We start from the raw sequence: 9,857 nt of genomic DNA on the forward strand, positions 1-9,857 counted from the left end.
CACATGCATACATGTGATTATGCACACACACGCACACACAGGGAGAGAGAGATTTCCGAATTTTCGTGTTTAGAAGTGAAAACCATCATGAGATCCTTTCACAAACTTGTTTAGTCTTCAGCTCCGAAGTATTTCATGGGAGTTCAACAAATTTCCATACATAGGTCTGTAGTATTAGGTATCTGTAAAAGAAAACTATTGAGATGGTTTTGTCTGTCCGTCAGCACTTTTTCTGTCCGCCCTCAGATCTTAAAAACTACAGAGGCCAGAGGGCTGCAAATTGCTATGTTGATCATCCACCTTCCAATCATCAAACATACCAAATAGCAGCCCTCTAGCCTCAGTAGTTTTTATTTTATTTAAAATTAAATTTAGCCATGATCGTGCGTCTGGCAACGCTATAGAACAGGCCACCAGCGGGCCGTGGCTGAAAGTTTCATGGGCCGCGGCTTATATAGCATTATACGCTGTACAGAAAACTTGATTGCAAAACTTCGGCGTATTTTTTACTTGTTTTTATTTGCATTCCGTCTACATGCTGTGCATTTGCTCACCTTCATATATCTGTGCGCTCCGTCGATAAGGGATGTAAAGGAGAGTTTATTTGATTTAATAATGGACTTTATTGACGCTACCCTCTCTTCACAATGCCAAAATAGCACAGACTTTGCAGATGACGTATCTCATCCTCAAGAGCGACTCCTTTCTTCAATACTGTTGTTGACCAAGAAACTCTTTGTGCAGTTGCCTTTTGCAAACCAAATTCATGAGTTAACTTGGGCAATTCTCTTTCCGGGAGAAAGTTTTCATCAGCATTTGGGTATGAATGCATTTTTATATTGCGAAGGGTGCTTTTCATTATGTGTTTAACTGAGAAGGGCAATCTCTGCGAACTTCAGCAAAGTTTTCAGTGACATTTGTTTTTCTTTTCGTCTGCTATGAAATATCGAAAGTTATATAATATATCGTTGAAATGTAGTTACGTACAGTACTCAGATCCACAAATATAGCATTCTAAATAGGTAAATGTTTTTATGTCGTCTCGCTATGAACCGATGAGATGAGGGTGTTCACTTACAGATCTTTGGGCAGAAACTTGGGTTTCCTTTTCACCAACTATCTCCTCTGGTTTTCAGAGAAAATTGTTCCCTTGACTATTGTAGCCAGTTGCCTCGCTTATTCATGTAAGATGGCAGCTTATTAGGTAAAATATGAGCTAAACGCATTTACACGATGAATTCGTGGATTCAACCACCGTTGTACCTCCAGGATCTTTGTCAGCTGTCCTGGCAGCCGGAAGTGTGGAGATGAGGCATAACTTCCTGGATGTGGAAAGAGATGATCACCAGCAAGACTTCCTCATTCCGAATATATCTCTCTTCTTTTTTCTCCTTACACCTTCCTCTCTCTCCCTCCAAACTTCAGTCCTTTCTTCCGCCTCCACAACCCTTATCTCTTCCCCCACCCATCCCACCCTTGTTCCCGACCATTTCTTACTTATATTGTTGCTGATGGCCATGCATTTGAGATAAAATCAAAAGAACTGTCAAGAAAAACTACTGCAGCCCTCAAAGGACCAGTCCCTAATCGAGTACGACACAGAATATGAGGTAACTTCCTCCCTGAAGTGTTATGAATATACCATTCGGATACCAACGTTGCTAGCATTATGAACCCCACAGGACCGTACAAAACACAATGTATGAGGTATCTCTAGCAAAGGGCAGGGAACTCTTGACAACGGTAGTTTAAAAGATGCCGTGCCAGACTAGAACTTATTATACTTGAGAGACAGGACACCCACACCAAGTATAATACAGCAAAATTCACTTTAATTACAACCAATGATGAGAAATACGAAATGATAAAAAAGATCTTTTTGCTAACTGATTGGAAAAAGTTTGACTTGATTTTCATGATGTCTGACCCAAATTTATTCTTGATAAAAGTTGAAGCATCAAACCAGCAACAACCATCAACATGCGGGAAATATCTCAGAACCTCATCCATTGTCTTTGCATATTAAAATCCTTTCCGTCAACACCTTCTGCACTTTACTACTTCTGTCATCAGCATCTTCACTTCATGAATTCTCAACCTTCGTTCAAAAAATTCATTAAGCTTTATCCGGAACTTTTACAGATATTCTCACAAGATTTTGCTTATTTTTCGTCCACTCCAAATTTTACCCTCTACAGCCTAGCCTTCTCTTGCTACACAAGGATTCACTCCTATTGACTTATCTGTTACTGATGGGGCGTAAGGCTTAAAAGGGTTTCATCTGCGTTTCATGAATTTTCTTATCCCTTTAGCTTTCAAAATTTCTAATTCACGGGTAAAGTATCTCTTAGTGGCCGGTACAGGAGCAAGAACCTGGTACAATATAATGCTAGTTTAATGTACTACAGTCACAACAAAATTATAATTCAGTCCAGCCCCTCATGAACCCACACCCTTTAATTACTAATATTAACAGAAGAGGATTACTACAGTACACGGTCTTTGTCCCACACCATGGGAAACCATTCCAGACATCAAAATGAAATTAAACAGCATAAAACACACTGCTGATGCAGCCCCAAAAGGTGACAGCATGTTAAATTAGAGGTATATAATTATTTTGATTAAAGATTTATAGGAAATATGACTCTTCCGATTTTGCAATGGAACTCGTATACTGCATAGTTCTGAACTAGTTAGAAACACGACGGTCCAAAGCAATATTGTAGTTCTGTGTACGTACTTAGTCATGAAGGAAAGTTTATCTTCTTGATAGTTTCCTTTATGGCATCGTAAATCAAGAGTGGAAACAATGAAATTCTTCCATATATCAGGAAATTATTGCTGTGAACGGTTTATTGCAACCGGCTATTGTTTTTCATCGGAGAAGGCAGCGCGAAACGTATCAGCAAGGGGAATCATCTTCGCCGATTCTGGTGATAAAAGCGGATCTAAATTTCTCGTAAATAAGTATCACACAAGTGATATATACTTCAGCAGTGGAGGTTTTATTCTTTCTTATTTTAATATGTATAGTGTTTATCACGACTCTTTAAATTTACCTTTTCCAAAGCATGCACTTTATTCATCTTATCATTCTAGGTTCTGCATTGAGTCCTCAGAGCAGATGAACTCGCATTGATAGTTGATTTAATGACTAGTAGTCCTGGTTAATGGTTTTTCACGTCCTTTTTTTGGTTTCTTCGTCTCGTAGTTTTGCTATAGGAGTACTTAGTCACAGTCATCTGTATACTATAAGTCAGTAAGAAACGAAATACGAGATGTTTTTTGTCTTACTAGTATTATTTTTATTTGGTATAACATACCTATTTCATAAGCTAAATTAAATACATAGCCTCTCTCTCTCTGTCTGTCTCTCTCTCTCTCTCTCTCTCTCTCTCTCTCTCTCTCTCAGTATATATGACTGAAATCTATATAATTTCGAGAAGGATAATTTTTGACAGGACTTCTACAAGCCTTAAACCTAACCAAAAACAGAGACACATTTGCATTAGATGCAAGATAAATTATCTCATCAAACACACACACACACACACATACGCTTACTCACATTAACAGATTTTGCAAGACTGCCTTTTCCATTTAGGTTTGGCACCTGTTATCTTTAACCCTCGTTTGCACGGCCTATTTGGTTTAACTATCACAAAACTAATTCACTGAGTGAATGATATATACACAACGTTAGTTAACTAAGATTAGGAATAATGACCAAAATTTCGACGGCTGTTTCAAAATATAATCATTACGAACACGCGTTTGACCTATTTTTCTGAATTTTAAACAATTTGATGCTCTGAGATATTGTCGTTTCCTCAATAGCAACGCGAAACGGAAAGTTCTGTTTTTCAAACACAGCTGAAAATTCAAGACGATTTCTGAAAAGTGTTGAAATAACTCTTCGATAAAACATGATCTTAGGAGATTGCGAGTAATTGCTTCTGTAGATTGAAAAGAAAATCGCAAATAGATAAGGGAAATAAATAACTTATATAATCTTGCGTAATCCTGTTCATCAAAAGAATCTGGCACAAGGAAATAATAGATCGATTTCATTATGGCTAAATATTTAACACCGATAAGACCAGACCACTAAGCACGTTTAATCACAGGAAAAAAATGGTTAAAAATGAACAATTAACAAATATTTTTCTTTAAAGCAAGATTTTGATGGTGCTATGTAAAGTGAGAGATTTTAATTTTTAATTTTGTGGATTCACTATTATTGCAGAATATCGTTAGATTTTCCTTGTTATGATAAATCTAACGATGTTATCATAACACGGAAAGTCTTTTACGGAACCATTCTTAACAACCAGTTGTGTAATTCGCTTCTTAGGTTAATGAAAAAAAAAGTACAGAGGATTAGGAAAGGACATTATAATAAGTACATTGTAAAAAGTAACTCCCTGCATTCCAGATACCTAATAGTTCTTTGAGACTTTATTTCTGTGAAAATAAAATGTAAATCAACAACAAATGAAAAATCAAGAGTACATGAAGCAAACAGTCCTGCTATGGATGCATCGGTCTGTTAATATTCTAATGTACTTCATAGGTAGCGGAGCTTCAAAAGTGAACAAATCAGTAAATGAATCCTATTAAACCAACCAGTGCAAAATTATATTTTACTGTCTTTTCCACGCATCCTTTGCATTACCGAATGAGCCCTTGTGAAACCCATTAGCGCCTGATGGCTTATCGTAACATCCGGGATGTAGCGTCAAGGGGAAATTTGATAGCTCAAAGATACAGCCATTAATTAACGAGGAATTCGAATGGATGCTGCTTCCGGCTTCAGTAATATGATTTGCGTCGTTTCGTTAGGATATTCCTTTAAACAGGTTATATTCCTCATTTGAAAACCGCATAAAAATGTCCTTACTTATATCGAGAGCTGTGCTCCATAATATTTCATGTTCGTTATTGTATACGCAAAATCATAGATTGAGCTGTACTGATGAACTTTATTTATGTGTTTTTTTTTTATTTTAATGACGCTGATGATAAAGTAAAAGTTGCAAAGGTGACAACTCCAACGAGAAGATTAATTATATCATGATTTCATCTTTCTCGCAATCATTATCTGCAAATTTCATCGTAACTCCCAAACAAAAAATCGGTGGTTGATTCATTTAAGAGACAATTCTAATGCATCCGGCACGTAAAAATATTAAAAAAAAACATTCAAAGAAGAAAATCCACTAAAAGCAGATAATCTAAGTGGTCCGAAAAAAAAGTTTTTCTTCAAAAAAAAAAAAAAAAAAAAAAAACATAATTGGGTCTCCTGGATGTGTTTCCCCAGAGGAATTTATGGCTGGTAAGGAAACCTTGAATCCTTCAAAAGTTGAGTAAAACTTGGGCAACATTATCACTGAAATGATTCAGATGGAGAGATGAAATGCCACACTTCAAGATTAATTATTTAGATTTTCTAAATCGTAAACCGAAATTTCCTCTCGTTCAATTAAAATCAAGAAAACAAAAATTCGGTTCTCATTTTAACCAAGATGAATAATAAAATCACCGTTTTTCCAGAAAAAATTGTCATTCAAGTAGTTTTTTATTAATATGATGGACAAAATACTGATGGTCACGTATGAACATGTTTCGCTTTCCTCGCCTTTAAAAAATCTCAAGTCTTTCCTAGAGGCTCTGGGGCACTCAAAGGAATGAAGGTCATGCAACAGTGGCTGTTGCTCTTTTCGAAGACTCGCATCTTAGTCAGAACCAGTGAGACTGACACATGCATCACGTGCTTGATATACATTACTTTCATCTTTTTATGGGGGGAGAGAGAGAGAGAGAGAGAGAGAGAGAGAGAGAGAGAGAGAGAGAGAGAGAGAGAGAGAGAGAGAGAGAGGTTGGAAATATCATAGTGTTTTACTGAATTCATAATTACAGGGCACCACTGCCATTATTAATTTATCAGGTGCAATGTCTTTGTTAACTAATGCAAGAGGACTTAAAAGAGTTCATGACACAGAAAATTATAATCTTAAACATAATAATATGGAAATGTTGCAAGACTTATGCACCCTCGGATATAACAGTTTTAAACAACGATAAGAAGATACAAATTTCGCCACCAGCGCCAGTCCGGTTGTAATGCAAAAGATGGCACCTGAACTCGGCAAGGAGTGCAAGATAAGTTCGCATGTTGAACATTCATCGTTGAAAGTAGATGCTTTTTAGAAAGGTGATAGTTTTTAGAAAGTCTGGTAAAAATGAGATTGTTTGAGCTAAGGATAAATGTAAGTAGTACCATGATTATCAATTGTGTCAATCTTTTTTATTAATAAAAAAATAGCCAAGGCATTATAGGGTGCGCACTGTATGTTTGACTGAGGAAATTACCTCCTAAGAAAAGCAGATTTCTCTGGTCTCTACTCATTTATGTGTCTTCATCTGCGTTTACTCACGCAATGAATTTCGTAGTTTTTGTGAACGAGCATTGCATCACTACAGTTATTATCAGTCTTATTCAATTACACTTTTCATGAAGATAATAGTAAACAAATCAAAAGTTATTTATAATTATTCTCTGGGATGTTAATGAACTTACAGAATTTCTTATTCATTATGTGTTCTGTACTCGCTGAAGGGATAGTTAATGACCCTGTAGGGGTGTAGGTATTCGTTCCCATGCTAGAGTCTTTATTATTTATTCATATAGGTATTACATTCCCATGTATATATATATATATATATATATATATATGTGTCTAGAGTCTTTATTATTTATTCATATACATATATATATACATATACACACATATATATATATATACATACATATGTCATATATATATATATATATATATATATATATATATATATATATATATATATATATATATATATATATATATATATAAATATATATATATATATATATATATATATATATATTATATATATATTACACACACACACACATATATATATATATATATATATATATATATATATATATATATATATATATATATATATATATATATATATATATATATATATATATATATATATATATATATATATATATATATATATATATATACATATATATATATATATATATATATATATATATATATATATATATATATATATATATATATATATATATATATATATATACACACACTCTTTTAAGGCATAGCTTTATCCTTAAAATATTTATTTTCGTTGAAAACAATAATATAGAGGTATCAGTGAGTTTCTTTTAATGCTAGTTTCACACATATGCTAGTTTCACACATTCACGTATCAAGGCACGCATGCCTGTGCACGGGGAGAAATTGGTAAGTACGTAAACACAACAGAAATACAAAGTAAATGTACTGTAAGTGCTGTGTAAGTGCGCCAGCATGCGGCGCAACCATTACGGACCACCCGGGTGTGCGACGGGGGCCACAAACCTTTCGACCTACTCAAAACACTGCATGGGCAGCCAGGTCAACTGTCAGGTAGCGTGGCCTGACCCACACAGCATGGCACCAACTGTGGGGTGACTGAGTGGCCACTAAGCCCTTACCTGTGGTCCCACACCGCTCCAGGGCTCCTGCCCCGCACCGCGTGAGTCTCAGCATGACGTGGGAGTAAACACGGCAACTCTGCCGAACTGCTCACATCTGTGGAGATGTGGCAACACTTTGACCTGGGATAAAAGGGACAGGCAGCATGCTTGCAGGTCAGTGCTTCTGTGTGCAGCATCCGTACTGCTCTCTCCGTCAGTGCCTCCATCGTCGTCGTCCACTGCAGCCAAGATGCCTAAATGAGCTCTATTGAAGAGGACAAGGAAGGTGGCCCTGAGAACTCCAGGAGTTCTGGTAGATGGAGTTGCCCCCTATGCTAAGACGCCTTCAGTAGCTGGTGGTCCCCCTTCAGGCAGCAGCGATGCTGTGGTGCTGCACCTTAAGAGCGATGAGCTCGCAACATAGAGCGACCTAGAGGAGGAGGAAGAGGAGCTTGCCCCAGTGTACGAGAGTGACCCTGCTTCCGCCACTGAGGACGCCGAGAACAAGGGGGATGCCGACGACGACGTTGATGGCACTCCTGAAGGAGCCGCAAAAGAAGAACCCCTCAGTCATCCTCTCGGAAGAGAACGAGAGGCTGGTTGGTGAGTGGCTGGAGAACGAGGCCAAGTTCATATACAACAAGGACCTCACAGCCTACAAAGACAAGGCCAAGGTCTGGAGGGCATTTGAGGAGAAGGGCCAGTCACTGGTTCCTCCCGTGAGTGGCCGTGAACTGAGGACATGGTTTACGTCCCTCAGGAGCAGTTTTTGGTGGAAGAGGTGGAGAAGAGTGGCCAAGGGACGGGTAGACGGCTGACGGACCAGGAGAAGTGGATCCTCAGCATCTTCCACTTCCTGAAGCCCAACATCGTGAGTCAAAGGAAGCCAAAGATGTTGGGACTTCCAATGGTATCTTATTTTATTGTGTTTCCATGCTTAATTATTATTGATTATATCGTTATTACATAGTTTCCATTCACTTACAGTACATTTTATACCATTTTCTCATATATGTTCCTCCTACTTTTACAGTGTGCTCTGCCCAAGCTCCGGACCTGCCTGCTGCTGTTGTTTCTTCTCCTGCCCCTACACCAGCTCCCTCTGTGTCTCTGGTTGATGACGAATCAGGCACCAAGACCAGGAAAACACAAGTTTCAGAGCTCTTTGACGTCGCCATCACCAAGGCACAAGCCCTCCGGGAGGATGTGATGGCCTCCCTCCAGGCACCTTCGCGTGACCCCAGCATCCTCTACTGGCGCAAATTTTTTGAAGAGGTGGAGGACGACTGCACGGAGGTGTCACCTCACCTGAGGGTGACTCTGAAGATGGAAGTCCTTGGTGCCATTCAGCGCTACATGCGTGCCTCCAAAGAGGGTGTCACGAGGCCAACACGGAGCCTGATGCCCCACATCCTGGCAGTGACAGGGGACAGTCCGGCACCTGTAGTGCCTGCAAACCTACCTGCAAGTCAACATGGGTTTGGCCCACCTTCTGCACATTCAGGCATTGTACAGCTGACTGCACAACAGCTGGCAGCTCTACAGGCGCAGCTGGTTGGGCGGCCCTCAGTGACCTCCACCCAAAAGGACTCAGCAACTTGTCAATAGACACAACATTCCTCAGCAACCTTCAGCATTAACTTTAAGTTTATTTGTCATGTATGTGCGGATGTGTATAGTAATTTTTTTTTTGTATGAGTGGCTGTACATTGTGCTTATATTTATAAGTATGTTTGTTTTTATATTAAACAAATATATATTTGCAATATCATGTCAGGCTCTATCCTCTTTCCAAAATCACTAAGTACTGATGAGAATAATAAATCATGGATGTGAAAAATATCTTGTATTAAATGAAGTAGCTCAAATACAAGTACACAAATAAAGAGGGCAAAATGAATCTGAATACACTATCTAAGTATACAATACTGAATTTGAAATAAGTTCAAAATACTATATGTAACATATGGGCACAGAAACAAAATGACAACAGGCAGAAAAAATTAGCAAGTCATATATAATGTCACAAATATCGGAAAGAAGGTACTTTCAAAAAGATAGAATTATCATATCAGAATAGAATCAATGTTAAGTAATTATTACAAAGGGCAGAATAACTACATCTTTTTTCTTATATTTATATGTACCATATATTTGTGTTTGATATTAAATAAATATAAATTTGCAATATCATGTCTGGCTCTATCCTCTTTCCAATTACTAAGTATTGATGAAAATATATCATGGATTTGAACAATATCTTTTATTAAATCATTTAGCACAAATACTCGTATAAGTGCACAAATAAAGAGGGCAA

Source organism: Macrobrachium rosenbergii, chromosome 8 (genome assembly GCF_040412425.1).
Source record: "Macrobrachium rosenbergii isolate ZJJX-2024 chromosome 8, ASM4041242v1, whole genome shotgun sequence".
In the NCBI taxonomy this organism is placed as follows: domain Eukaryota; kingdom Metazoa; phylum Arthropoda; class Malacostraca; order Decapoda; family Palaemonidae; genus Macrobrachium; species Macrobrachium rosenbergii.